Below are 15,722 nucleotides of genomic sequence, written 5' to 3'. Positions count from 1 at the left end.
TTTGAGATTGTTCAACTTTAAAGGAAAAACTACTTTTGATTATGTGTAAGTGAGCTGCCCCAGACCCAATCCCCAGCCTACATGTATCAGTTAATGGCTTCAAGGAAATAGCAAGTCGGGCAGAAGACTGTTTCCAGGGAGAGCTACAGGAGATGTCATGTACAGATGCCCTTAAACCATGCTTGTTTTTGTTTTCCTGATTTTTCTCCCAGAATTGTTCAGGTTTGATAGATGGTTATGTTTATTCTAGGAAGGAGTGGGTTAGGGGTAAAAAAACAAATTAGCTGTATATTTTGACTAAGAAGAAGTCTTGAGCTTAAACAGTAGAGGGGCACCTGAGTGGCTCAGTCAATTAAGAGTCTGCCTTCGGCTCAAGTCATGATCCCCAGGGTCCTGGGATCCAGCCCCGAGTCGGGCTCCCTGTTCAGCAGGGAGTCTGCTTCTCCCTCTCCCTCTGCCCCCGACTCCTGCTCTCTCTCTCTCTCTCTCACTCTCTATCTCAAATAAATAAAATCTTAAAAAAAAATCAGAGATGCTAATCAAAGTACAGCAATATATACTATTCTATTTTTGTCATATGTTTGAAGTTTTTTAATAATATTTTGGGAGTAAAACAATATATATAAATAAAGTAATAACTATCAACTATATCAAGTAATATATACTTTTTATTTTTAAGTTTTTTGTTTTTTTTTTTTTTTTAGTAATCTCTACACCCAATGTGGGGCTCAAACTCATGACCCTGAGGTCAAGAATTGCATGCTCTTCTGACTGAGCCAGCCAGGCACCCCTTAAAAAAGGTTTTATTGTACATACAAAAAGTATACTAGTCATAAGCTTACAGCTCAGTGAATTTTCACAGTCTGAACACACCCATGTAACCAGAACCCAGATCAAGAAACAGAACATTACTAGACTCTGGAAACTTCCCTGTGCTGCCTTCTAGTCATAAGCCACCTGAGGCTAACCACTGTGCTGACTTCTAACAGCATACATGAGTTTTTTGCTTGTTTTTAATTTTTATACAAATCGGGAGTTATACACTGTTGAGCCTGTGAGAGTCATACCTAATTGCATGTAGTTGTAGTTTGTTCACTCTCATTGCTCTGAAATAGTCCATTCTGAGAGAATATACCACAATGTATTTAACCATTCTACTGTTGATGAGTATTTGAGCATTTATAGTTTTCAGAGCACTTCTCACCCTGTTTTTCTTAATATTGCAGGGGCTATGGACATTTTCTCAAATATACTGATGAGGAAATCTGACAATTAATATTTATCATCTCTACTTTAGAAATTTCATAATGGTGAATATATACCTTTTAATTTAGAAATTTAACCAAACCCATTACCTCAATTAGCTGTTGCTATATACAAGCACGCCAGCTTAATGGCTTAAAACAACTACTATTTACTTAGCTTTTTATTTATTCTGGGGGTTAGCAATTTAGGCTGGATTTTGCTAAATGGTTCCGGTGATCCGCACCAGATTTGGCTTGCCTTGGTTGAGACTGCTGAGCCACCTTCTCCATGTGGTTTTGCATTCTCTCACAGGCTATATAAGGGTTATTCACACGGTGGTCTCCCTCCTCAAGGGGAAGTGTGGGGTGTGTGCCAGGCCTCTTGAAGCTGAGGCAGAAAACTGGCACTGTTTTGCTTTCTCCACTTTATGTTGGCCAAAGCAAGTCACAAGGCCAGCACAGAATCAAGTGGTAAATAAGTCAAATTCTGTCTCTTGATGAGAGAATTACAAAGTGGGTGGGTTCAGGGAAGGGAAGAGTTCGTGACTTTTTTTCTTTCAAACTACCATAGACATATTTTGCACTTGCCTTTTTTTTTTTTTTAAAGATTTTATTTATTTATTTATTTATTTATTTGAGAGGGGGAAGGGTCAGAAGGAGAAGCATACTCCTTGCTGAGCCGGGAGCCGGGGAGCCTGATACAGGGCTCAATCCTGGGACTCTGGAATCATGACCTGAGCCTAAGGCAGACCCTCAACTGACTGACCCACCCAGGCGCTACACTTTTTTTTTTTTAATTTATTTATTTCACAGAGAGAGCACATGTGGGAGGGGCAAAAAGAGAGGGAGAAAGAATCTCAAGTGGACTCCAAGCTGATTGTGGGGCCAGGGAAGGGGGGGGAGGGCGGGCTCAGTCTCACAACCCTGAGGTCACGAGCTGAGCAGAAACCAAGAGTCTGAGGCTTTAACTGACTCTGCCACCCAGGTGCCCCTGCATTTGTTTAGGAAAATAAATCCCAGTGATCCAACATGAGTGACATCTTCTGTCTTGTTTTTGATACAACATACCAATTTTCATCTAAACTTTTGTTATTTTCACCTCTGTTTTAAAACAGTGTTTGGAATGATAAATGGAAGTAGGGCTATCTTGTATTAGGGTGGTATTTTAATTTTATTTGTTCTTCTTCCTCCCCCTGCCTTTTTTTCTGTGCTATTCATCTTATCTTTCAAGAACATCTCTTCAACAAAGCCTTTTTGACTTTATGTCATTCTACCCCACCCCCACCCTGGCATCTTCCCTTTGAACCCCTCATGGCGGTATTTAGCATCCAATAACATTTTATTACATTCAGTTGTTTTCATGTCTGTTTTCTATTAATTAGACTCTAAGCTTCTGTATGTATCCCCAGTGTCTGATATGCAAATCTTTTAAAATGATGGATGAAAAAAAAATATTGGATGAAATTATGAGGGAATGCTAGAGTTTTTACCAAATCTGTCTTCTCCATTTTAGCACAGAACTGTTTATCCCTCTTCTATTCAGGTATAATTTCCGCTACTTTGACTAGATGACAGTATTTATATTTTTTAAAGATTTTATTTTTAAGTAATCTCTCCACCCAGTGTGGGGCTTGAACTTAATAACCCCGAGGTCAGGAGTCGCATGCTCTATCAACTGAGCCAGCCAGGTATTTAGGTTTAGATTTAGATTTAAGTTACTGAGAAAGGTCAGATATCTCCATCCATATATAACAATAATTGCTATTATTTCTTTTTGTACTATTTGTGTTATTTTGATTAAATATAATTTTTTGTTTTCTTCTAGGATACTGTGCTTTTATTTAGAATGTAGTATTTTACATAGACACACCTTTAACACTTTGGAAGATGGAATAATTCAATATGTGTAATGAACATATAATGTCTTTTTCTTTTTTCCTACCAATGAGCCACTGCCTTTTGGAGGAATTCCTTACCTTATGAGTTTAATGTCTGCTATAAAATCAGAAAATGCCAGATGCTTACTTTACTACCTCTCTTAGCAACGAGTTTGAGACCTTGACCCAAGCTTCACTAACCACATATATCATCCCTGATATTTTCATGTCTCTGATGCCAAGGGACAATGGAAAATTGTTTATAATGGTTGTGGTGACAGCACCATCCAGTCTCCAGAGGCATCAATGGTTCAGTGGTGGAGGCAGCACTCTCCTTACCAGACTGATAATGTAGCATGATTTTGTAAGTGGTTCTGGATGTTTAGCTTCTTCCTGTGCTTGCTTATTTTCTGAGTCTAATTCTCCAGACTTCCGGGGAGTTCTGTCAGTCACCCGTTAACCTTTTCATCTTTTGCTTAAATTAGCCAGAATTAGTTTCTCTAAGCAACTAATTTTGAGAGTTTTGAGACAAAACTCTTGAAATACTAGATCTATATTACACAGAAACGTGATAGCTTATATTACACAGATTCTAAGTGATATAAATAAGCAAAAATCCGTGGAAGAATATTTGGAAACAGATTTATAGAGAAAGTGGGACTCGTAGTGAGTATAGGATTTGGGTAGGAAGAAGAAATGTTCAGAAAGGTACAAGTCAATCAGGAAAATGTAATTGTTAATTATTTTCACTGAGGACTTTTGATAATATTTAGATACCTCTGCTTCATATCAGCCAAAAATAGGAAGAAAAAAAAAAAAAGAAAGGGGGGGGATGTTAGGATTATATATTTAAGTAGGCCAGAAAAGTGTGTGCTTTCACTATTTGTAATCTCATGACTGTGTATAACTGAGAGTGTTACAGGTCGGCCTGTGGAAGAATATGTAGGCATTTATTTTTGCAGAAGTTCATTTTCAAAATCACTGAAGGTTATCAGTTTTTTTAAGGGGCAGGGAGATTTAGCTGTTCTCTCTCTCTTTTAATTTTTAAAAATCTTTGATTTGTGATTTCTTTTTTTTTTTTTTAGAGACAAAGTGAGCAAGCGAACGCAGGGGGAGGGTTAGGAGGAGAGGGAGAGAGAGAATTTGAAGCAAGCTCCACTCCCAGTGCAGAGCCCAACCCTGAGATCATGACCTAAGCCGAAATCAAGAGTTAGACGCTTAACCAACTGAACCATCCAGGTGCACCTATACTTTGAGAATCACACTCCCTAAAATCTCTTGATAACCAATAATCCATTTGTCCATCAGGTATTCTAGGCCTCATGGAGCATTTGGAGCTTTTTGTTTTCTTTCTTCTTTTTTTTTTTTTTTTTTGGACCTTTTTGTTTTCTAAATAGAGTTTCATAACTGACTTTGTCCAGATAAAAGTAAAACTCACTTGAAGCTTGTTCTTCTCCAGCAAATAGATGCAAATTGAGTATCCTTTTTCTTTCCTCCCATGATTATTTTGCAGACTTTATTAGATCACGGATTTGCTTTATTCTGTTGTAATTTCTGTTTTTATGTCTGATTCCTTACCTTCCCCAACCTCTCCAATCCCCATCTATGAGCTATTTGATAAGGGACTCATTCATCTCTGCATCTCCAGTGTCTGGCACGTAATTGGGCTGTATAAAAATTTTTTTTTAAGATTTAATAAATTATTTCCTTTAAGTGCACTTTGGAAGGAATTGAAAGAATTAAGATTTTCTATACTTCAGAGTTATCATGGACATTGTATTGTGTAGCTGGCCTGGTATGTTTGGTTTTTGTTTGTTTGAAAAGATTTAAGATACCTTGGTCAGATGTGTTTTGTTTGGGTGTCTAGTGATTTCCAACAGTTCACTAGCTCTAGCCTGGAATTGTGCGATTTTACTTTTTGGGGGGTGGGGGGGTAGACTTTAGAACAGTTTTAGATTTACAGAAAAATTGAAACAATATTACAGAGTTCCCATATGTCCCCACACCCAGATTCCCCTCTTACTAACATCTTACTAATTATTAGTGTGGTACATTTGTTACTATTATTGAACCAGTGTTAAGACATTATTATTAACTAACTTCCGTACTTTGTTCAGATTTCCTTAATTTTTGCCAGATGTCTTTCTTCCATTTCAAGATCCTATCCAGGAGACCACATTACATTTAGTTATCATGGCCTTGACAGTTTCTCAGATTTTCCTTATTTTTGATGACCTTGACAAATTTACAAGGGTTTTTTGGGGGAGGGGGGTTTACAGAATACATTTATTAGAATATGTACTTGGAATCAGATTTGAAGTTGTAGACATTGACAGTTTGGAGGCATAGTGGTCAGATATTTTGTGGAATGCCCCTCAATTGGTATTTAATGTTTTGCTCTTTTTTATTTTTTAATTTTTTTTAAGTAATCTCTGCATTCAACGTGGAGATTGAACTCACAACCCTGAGATGTTTTGTTCTTGATTAGCCTGCAGGTCTGGGTTTGGGGAAGAAGAACTATGGAGATAAAGTAACATGTTCTTCCCATTACATTAAAGGTACATACTGTTTATGTGATTTATCATTGTTGATCATGACTTTGTTCACTTGAGATAGTGTTTGTCAGGTTTATCTACTATAAAGTTACTCTCCTCCTTGCCCTTTATTCTACTCTTTGGAGGGAAATCACCATGTGTGACCCACACTTATGGAGTAGGGAGTCAAGTGTTCTCCCTTCCTGAGGACAGAGTATCTACATAAATTATTCAGAATTCTTCTACATGGATGGTTCTGTTAATGCTTTTTAATAACTCTGTGGTGGTGGAGGAGGGTGGAAAGCTATGAGGTATTTGACAGAATTCCCCAACTGGGTCTTAACTCTAGGTTCTTGTTTCTATAAATAAAGTCATGTCAGGTGCTCTAAGTAAACACTGTTGGGTTATGATTCATTGGTCTAGGTTGTTTTTGTTTCACCTCCTTTTCTCTTTAGACTTCCATTGAAAATGATGTTAGTGAACTTCTGAAAACCACTGAGAGTTTTGTCTATGTACTTGTGTCTTAAAAAAATGTACCTAGGGCTCTGATGGTTTCTAAATAGTCAACTTCAGTTTTAGGGAAGGAGGAGGAGGTTTTATAACTACATACAGCCACATTGTACATTGAAAGAAAATATTTGTTATACTCCTTCAGGAGCCAAAGCCCAAGACCCACTGGAGTGAGTGAGACAAGGTATATCTTCGCTTTTTCTCAAATAATCTGATCTGTGATTGAAATATGACTACAGTTTATGTGTGTGTGTATAATATATATTATATAATATATATCTCACTAGTTACAGTTTTTAGTTTACATCAGTGATCCTCAGAATGTGATCCCAGATCAGCAGCAGCAGCATCATATGGAAATCTGTTAGAAATGCAAGTTCTGTCTTCATCTCAGATCTGCCCATCTCAGAAACTCTAGGAGTGAGGCCCAACAATCAGTCTGTCTTAACAACCCGCCTCACCACCACCACCAATGGTGATCCTGATCTGGTTTGGTTTAGTGAGTGTGCATGGTAGCTTAGATAGCAGTTCTTATGGCATATTGGCTATAAGTAACATTTGCTTTTCCTACAGGGCCGTGAAAAATCTTTTCTCTTTTAATCAGCGTTCGACTCCTAAGATGTTCGTACTCTCCTCCTTTAAGATCATAGTTGCTGAACTGATGTATCAGGGGTTGTCAAATCACAGACTGCAGGCCAAATCAGGGTCATCTCCGTTTTTGTATAGTCTATGAGCTAAGAATGGTTTTAATCTTTTTTAAAAAGCTGCTTTATTGGGGCGACTGGGTGGCTCAGTCGGTTAAGTGTCTGCCTTCAGCTCAGGTCTTGATCCTGGGGTCTCTGCTCAGTGGGGAGCCTGCTTCTCCCTCTCCTTCTGCCTCCCCCCCTGCTTGTGCTCTCTCTCTCTCTCTCTCTCTGTCAAATAAATAAATAAAATCTTTTTTAAAAAAAAGCTGCTTTATTGAAATGCAATTCAAATACCATAAATTTCACTGATTTAAAGCATGCATTTCAGTGGTTTTTAGTATATTCACAGAGTTGAGTAGTTTACCACTATCTAATTTTATCATCCTAAAAAGAAACCTTGTGAGCTTTCACTTCTCCCCCTACCCCTAGCCCAAGCTAACCACTAATCTACTTTCCTATTCTGGACATTTTATTTAAATGGAATTACACAATTAAATATGTGGTCTTTTGTCTCTAGCTTCTTCCACTTCGCATAATGTTTTCAAGGTCATTCATGTTACAGCATGATTCAATACTTCATTCCTTTTTATTGCCAAATAATATTCCATTATATGAGTATACATATTATTTGTCATTTGATGGACATTTGGGTTGATTTTTACATGTTTAAATGATTGAAAACATTAAAAGAAGAACAATATTTTATGATGTGAAAATTATATGAAATTCAAATTTTATTGTCCATGAATAAAGTTTTACTGGAACACAGCCATGCTGGTTTCTTTATATATCATCTCTGGCTATTTTCATGCTATGATTGCAGAGTTGCATAGTGACTGTACAGAATTCACACCCTAAAATATTTACTATTTGACCCTTTGCAAAAAAGATTTGCCAACCCTTGATCTTGAACAGTTTTTCTCACTTTTTCTTCATTATTGTTTCCTAAGGATTTTTTTAGACATTTTTTCCCTAGTTGCCTTCCCATGAAATTTTATACCAAAGTATACTTTATATCTGGAACACAAACCGGTGATAGTATCTTTTTTTTTTTTTTTTAGCCTCCTCAGGCACAATATTGTTCTCACTGAGAGTGCATACTATAAAGTAGTGTTCTGGTTAGGTTAATCTCCTTCCTTTTTACATTAGGAGGGTAAAAAAATTTTCAGATGGGTTAGATTTCCTTTAGAAATACTTCTGATGTTGAGATGTTCAAATACTATGTTGGGATCTACTGTTACTAGATCTCTAAGCTAAGAGACTTGGCTGTCAGCATATAACACAAGATACTATCATCTTGGCATTTTAAAATTTTGGAAATTTTGGTGACTTTTGATCAATATATTTAAGGCTTTTGCCTTAGCTCATAGACTGGTTTAAAATATCGTTTATTAATAAATTAGTACATTTGGCTATAGGCAGGAATCAGAGAGTTTAATTTCTTAAAATTTTGTCTGTAAAGTGAGGATTTTTAATACCAGCTGGTTTATGATACTAGCTTTATGCAACTTTCCTGTGCCCTGTAATACAGTAGAAAAAAAGATTATTTTCTCCCATTTCCCCCATCCTCATCTTCTCTTTCTTAAACTTTGTGTTCCTGGAGAAGTAGGAGTAGGCAGGACTTTGTGAGGATTTGAAGGCTGGAGAGAAAAAGGGCTGGTTAAAAGAAGAGACTCTAATTTTAAGCATTGGGGTACTGATACCTCTTTTCTTTGTGTCAGTTGTTGATAACTTTGTGTTCAGTAATCCAGAATAGGCCATTAATCATTATGAAAATATATAGGTTTTTAATTTTTTTATTTTAAAAAGATTTTATTTATTTATTTTGAGAGAGAAACCAAGAGAGGGAGAGAGCATGAGCAGGGGGAGGGGCAGAAGGAGAAGCAGACTCCCCACTGAGCAGGGAGCCCTTGGGTCTCAATCCCAGGACCCCGAGATCATGACCCGAGCCGAAGGCAGAGGCCTAACCAACTGAGCCACCCAGGCGCCTCTGAAAACATACAGGTTTTTTAAATGTAGATGAAAAACTTGAGTCTAGCAGGAAAACAAAATCCATTTGTTGTCCCCTTCCTCTTTTCTACCAAATAGAACATATGGAAAAAATGGGAAAGTGTTGTATTTCCCTAGAAGGAGAAAAACTGGCAGAGAGGAACATTTCAAATGTGTTGTGATGGGACTATAAATGATTTTATGGAAAGGGAATTGTTATCCAGGTGGAATCTCTCCTCTTTGCCCTTGCCTGTTAGGTCTTACTGTTTAGTGAACTGAGACTTCTCTTCAATTTAAGTGGATCCTTTTGAGAAGGGTAGGCCCAGAACCTGCTCTCCAGTATATATTTTCTATGCTGTGTGAGAGTAGGGAAGCTTAGAAAATGGTCTAAAACCAATCTTTCTCAAACTTTTATTATTATTATTATTATTATTATTATTATATTATTATTATTATTTTAAGTAATCTCTACATCCAGCATTGTAGAGCTCAAACTCACAATCCCAGGATCAAGAGTTGTATGCTCTACTAACGGAGCCAGCCAGGTGCCCTTCTTTCTCAAACTTTGAACTTGCCTTACAATATTTGGCCTCTTGGGCAAAATTTAAAATACGATTTGCCTGAATTTATTAGAATTGTTTTGCAAGTAGGTTATTGTGAGAGAGGGAGGTAGAAATGATAACTTCTCAGTTCAACTGTGAGATTTAAACTTTTTTTCCCTGGAATTTCCTTTCTGACTGAAGATTTCTCTGTGTGTTATTTCTCCTATCATCAAATAGATCTTCAGCTGTGTAATACTAAAATAAGATTTAAAGATTGTCACCTTTCAAGGTTCTGTGCACTGCAGACCAATACTCATATTTTAATCAGCTTGTCTAAAATAGTTCTTATCTTTCTACCTAAATATTCCATGGCTTGGTGATGTTTAATGGACCATCCACTCATTGCTGAAGGTGAAACAGAAAATTGTCCTAGACTCTCTTTTTTACTTCTCCAGAAGTTGTAAGCTCTGTGAATGATTACTCTTAAAAGTATCCTTTCTACTCCTCTCCATCTCCACTTCTCTGCTTTAAGTTGGACCTTATCACTTACTACCTGCATCATCCCAGTTACTTCCCAGTCTGTCTCCCTGCTTCTGGGTTAGTATCTCTCCAGACCATTCTCTACTTTGCCTGCCAGGTTATCTTTCTAAATTGACAACATGACATCAGACTCCTAACATAAAATATTTTAATTATTTCCCATAACATTCTAGATTAAATTTCATTTCCTTAATTTTGAGAAACAAAGTCCTTCAGAACACCATTCCAGTCTGTTTTTTCTGAGCTTCATCTATCACTCCTTCTTTTTTTCAGCCATATAAAGTACTCGCAATTCCCTAGACATGCCATGAGGTTTTGTACCTTCTCTTGTTTCATATATCATTGTGCCTTTGTATATGCTTTTTTCTCTGTCTAGAACATTTTTGTATATACTTTTTTTTGTATATACTTTGTATATACTTTTTTCTCTGCGTCTTCCATTTTTGATCACTTAACTTGATCAAAAGCAAAACTTCCCAGTTTTGCTCTGGGAAGCTTTGTTTCTGAAGACCTCATATGTATTTGTGTCATAGCATTTACACACCAAGCTACATAATCTAATTCTTACTCTTTTCCACCCAGACTGTAAGATCTTCTGGAGGACAGTGTGTCATCTTTATTTTAGGCTCCATATTACTTAAAACAGCACTGGTTCCAAGTACCTGCTCCATAAATGCTAATTGACTAAATCTCATTCATGTTAAAAAGAAAAAAAATTTTTTTTTCAAAAAAAAAAAAAATTTCAGTGGAACAGAAAGGTTTTCAACTTGAGCTCTGGACCCATTCATTCTAAGTAATGTTAGACCAAAGTCCAACAAAATCAAAGAATTCCTGTTGGAATATAGTTTGATGTGCTTTCTACTTCACTGGTTTTTGGTATCCAGATTCATGCAGAATGTTGATTAAGGTAATTCTTGTCAACCAAACAAATGATGCTGAGGTTGGAAGTTGTCTTTTCAGGCTGGTTTTGCTTACTGTTTTGAAACAGCAGGCAGCATTCTTTTTTGTTTTTGATGGAGACTTGTTTCTTCAACAGCTTCATCTGAAACCCCTTTCCAGGAAGTCCTTGGGTTACTGTCAGACTTTGCCCAGAGTTTTCACAACAGCACTGCCAGGACTAATCCCCTCTCATAAATCCTCTAAGCTGTCAGCAAACAAACCTCTTCTTACCAGTCTAGCATGAAAGCCATGAGCTAGGAATATAGGGCATTGGTCGTTAAAGGGCATTTGGTTTTCAGTCTCCAGATTTCCTGTTAGTGCTTTGTCCTCTGCTGTTGGCCCATCACGTTGTAAGTGTTGTGTGGGCATACTTCAAGGTTGCCGCCAGTTGTCGAACAGTTACAGAAAGCTGTGATTTCCCTATTATGAGAGAACTGTGTACTTGTGATTTCTGCCATTCTGATTAGCAGGTAAAAGAGATTAAGACTGGCTACTTATCAGGATTAGTGAGAGTAGAAACCTACTTCCTTCTTGAAGCCTTTGTGTCTCTAGGAGGTACTTTCAGCCCTTTATTTTGCAACCAGATCTGCTTGATAAAAGCAGGGAGGAGAAAAGGGTTGTTTGGTGAAAAAAGGATCCCCATAATCAGGATTTTTAAAAATCAATTTATTGAGTATTATATCCATACAATAAAAATCACACATTTTAAATGTACAGATTGATGATTTTTGGCAAATGAATGCACCTGTTTAACCATCACCCAAACTAAGATGTAGAATAATTTAATTTCCCCACAAAGTTCCTTTGTGTCCCTTTGCATTCAGCCTCCTCTCACCACCCCATTGCAACCAACCACTCATCTGATTTGCCGCACTAATCTAATTTTACCTGTAAAACTAAACTAGTTTTACCTGTTCTAGGATTTTGTATAAAAAGAATCACACACTATATATTCTTTTGTTTCCAGCCTCTTTTTCTCAGTATAACATCTCTGAAAATTGTCCATGTTGTTGCATGTAATAGTTGTTTCTTTCTTTTTATTGTTGAGTACTATTTTATTATGTGGATATACCACAATTTATTTATTCACCAGTTGAAGGAAATTTGGGTTATTTTTTAGTATTGGGCTTTTATAAATAAAGCTGTGAATATCTATATATACATTGCTTTTCATGGACATTGGGTTTCATTTTTCTTGAATATATACCTAAGAGAGGAATTCTGGGTTATATAAGTATATATTTAACTTTGTAAGAAACTGGCGAACTATTTCCCTTAGTGGCTGCACCATTTTACACCCTCACCAGCAATGTATGAGAGTTCTAGTTACTGCAAATCCTTGCCAAAACTTGATATTGTCTGTCTTTTTCATCGTAGCATCCTAGTGGGTGTGAGGTGTATCTCATTATGATTTTAATTTTTCACATTTTTTCTTTTTTTTAAGCTGTCTTTATTTATGTATGTATGTATGTATGTATGTAGGATCCATGCCCAACGTGGGGCTTGAACTCATGACCCTGAGATCAAGATTCACATGTTCTAACTGAGCCAGCCAGGTGCCCCTAATTTTTCGTGTTTTTTGATGCTGTTGTAAATCGTGTTTTTTAAAATTTCATTTTCCTTTTTTTTTTGCATATAGAAATGCAATTGAATATTGTATATGACCTTAACATCAAAGTCATTTCGTTCTTCTCTAGCAGTCTTTTGTTTTGTTTTTTTTGTGTGTGTATTTTGTTTTAGATTTCCTAGGATTTTCTACATAAACAGTTTGGTGTTGATTTGCACTTACCTATTCAACTTTAGGCAGTAAGCATACAATCCACATAACCTGGATTTTTGGCTTGTGTAGTTTTCTGGATATTTGAAAGCCTTATCTTTATAGGCCTCTGTATGCATGTTAGGATGACATAATTGAAGTGTGAACCATGAATATGAAGTGGATGAACACGGTTGCAGTAATAATCATATGTAGAATTGGCATGGCAGATGGTAAACAAGGCTGTTTTGCCTTCTGGGTTTTTGAAAATTTAGAAAGAAGGTCCTGAACTCTAAAGAACAATAAAATTTGGCTCTAGCCCAAAAAAAGCACTTCGTAAAACCAAGGTACAGCAGAGGATAATGGCATTACCTCTGGCCATTTGTAAAGCCACTTACAGTTCATTCATTGGACAAATATTTAGTGAGTGAGAGTGAGTGCTGACCAGGTACCAGACACTGTTTTGGTACTGGGGATGCACCAGTGAACAAACAGTCAAAAATCCCTGTTTTGATTACATTCTAGTGGGAGAAATGCACAATAAATATTAGGCATAAAAATATATAGTGAACAGGGCTTTGAAGAAAAATTAGGTAGAGAAGGGGTGGTGTGGGTGTATAGGAAGTACGCTGTTTTTAAGACCCCTATAGACTATTTGATTAAAGCTGGAAAGTCATCAGATTCACCTCATAAACCAAGTAGTAGGAAAAAAGGTTAATAATTATTCAGTCAGTGATGATCCTCTGATGAGGATTATCTCAAGTTTAGATAGGTATTCCCTAATGATTATCTTCTCTAACCTAATTGTCTTATTTGCAAGGAAGAGTTTGCAGAAGAGACAGTTCCCAGCAAACTACACTGATCCCTCACCACAAAATATCCCATTTCCACAGGAAAAAAAATTGAATTTTTTTAAACATATATATATATATATATATATTTTGATTTTGTCAGAGAGAGAGAGAGTGTGCGTGCACAAGCAGGGGAAGTGGCAGGCAGAGGGAGAAGTAGGCTCCCCGCTTAGCAAAATATTGGACTCGATCCTAAGACCCTGGAATCATGACCTGAGCCGAAGGCAGATGCTTAACCGACTGAGCAACCCAGGCGTCCCCAAAATTTGAATTTTTTCAACATCTACAAACACAAAATAGGAAATTCTACACAGTTGTAGAATTGTTCATTTTACCCTTTTGCTTAGAAATGGTCAGTATTATGTTCGAGATTAGTGAAGAAACAGAAAAGGTGCCACTTTTGAATAATTCTACTTTGGACATTGTAAAACATCAGATGCCATAGAAACAGCACTACACCAGATGGCTATTAAATCCATGCTTTTCATTACAGATTGATGAATCAATAGACATTAGTAAATGTGCCCAGTAAATAGCACTGCTTAGAATCTCTAAACAGAAATTCTTAGAACATTCTGCACATCTACTAAAGCAAACTGAGATGAAATACCCAAAATTAAAAATGAAATCTTTGAAAAAATAAGATATTATGGAAATCTTTCTCAGTTTATGTAAGTGGTAGTGCTGCTTTATATTAGGAGTTCACCTGAAAACAGCATATGAATTGTCTTATTCAATTTTGCATAGGAGAAACTCAATTTTGCCCATAGGCCTGAATTCCACATTAAATTATCTTTTCAAAATGCTGACTCTAATAATAATAACAGACACTTAAAAATAGTACTCACTGTGTGCTAGGACTGTTGTAAGAAGTTTATATATATAGCTTTGCACAGTGGCAGTATCGTAGCCAATGAGGTTTACCCGAGATGCGATTATTGCTAATTGAAAAGAAGTTTATATATATATTTACTAATGTAATCATCACAACAAATTGATGATGTAGGTACTATAAATGTCATCCCATCTATAGCTGAGGAAATGAGGTAAAGAGCACTTAGGTAATTTACCCAAGGTCCCATAGCTAGGAGGGGGCAAAGCCAAGGTTCAAAGCCAGGTAACCTGGTTCCAGAGTTTACTCTTTTTTTTTACTTAAAAAAATTGTGATAAAATGTATATGACATGAATTTTATCATCCTAACCATTTTTAAGTATACAAATCAGTAGTGTTAGGTACATTCACATTGGTGTGCAGTCTCCAGAACTGTTTTCATCGTATAAAACTGAAACTGATATATCCATTAAACAATTCTCCAATCCCTTCTTCCCCTGCCTCTGACAGCTACCATTCTACTTTCTGTCTCTATGAATTTGACCAATCTAGGTACCTCATATATAAGTGGAATCATACAATATTTGTCTTTTTGTAACTGGCTTTTTTTACTTAGCATAATGTCCTCAAGTTTCATTCACATTGTAGCATGTGTCAGATTTTACTTTTTATGGCTATAATAATATATATACACCTTTTTAATAAAAAATACATGCCTTTTTAAGGTATAATATTTCATTATAGGTTTATACCACATTTTGTTTATCTGTTCATCTTTTGAAGAACACTTAGGTTACTTCCACTTTTTGGCTGCTGTAAATAATGCTGTTATGAACATATGTGCAAATATTTGCTAAAGTTCCTCCTTTAAATTCTTTGGGGTATATACCCAGAAGTGGAATTGCTGACTCATATGGTAATTCAGTGTTTAATTTTTTTGAGCAATTGCCGTATTGTTTTCCGTAGGAGCTGCATCATTTGTATTCCTACCAACACACAAAGGTTCTAATTTCTCCACATCGTCACCAACATTTGTTATTGTCTGTTATTGTCTTGTTTTGTTTGTTTTGTTTTATAATAGCAATCCTAGATCCTGATGAGTATCAAGTAGTACCTAATTGTAGTTTTGATTTACATTTCCCTAATGGCTAGTGATGTTGAGCATCTTTTCATGTCCTTATTGTCCTTCATATATCTTCTTTGGAGAGAGATTTATTCAAATCTTTAGCCCATTTTTGAATTGCGTTGGGTTTTTTGTTGTTGAATTATAGGAGTTCTTAGCATAACTGGATATTAATCCCTTATTAAATCTATGATCTGTAAGTATTTTCTCCCATTCTATAGGTTGTCTTTTCACCTCTTGATGTGTAAAAATTTCTAAATTTGATGAAGTCCAATTTATCTATTTTATCTTTTGTTGCC

The 15,722-nt window shown here is 36.3% G+C and overlaps 1 protein-coding gene and 1 pseudogene across 3 annotated transcripts in view; both read left to right on the top strand.

Annotated features, from left to right (window-relative positions):
- Window positions 1–15,722, top strand: part of ZNF609 (zinc finger protein 609) — a 212,527-nt gene that overhangs the window by 64,368 nt on the left and 132,437 nt on the right. The gene's annotated exons all lie outside the window — the stretch shown is intronic.
- On the top strand, window positions 14,353–14,502 carry LOC118541968 (U4 spliceosomal RNA; annotated as a pseudogene).

This window comes from Halichoerus grypus, chromosome 8 (genome assembly GCF_964656455.1).
Source record: "Halichoerus grypus chromosome 8, mHalGry1.hap1.1, whole genome shotgun sequence".
In the NCBI taxonomy this organism is placed as follows: Eukaryota; Metazoa; Chordata; class Mammalia; order Carnivora; family Phocidae; genus Halichoerus; species Halichoerus grypus.
The sequence above is the reverse complement of the archived record's forward strand: the minus strand, read 5'-3'. Positions and strand labels throughout refer to the sequence as shown.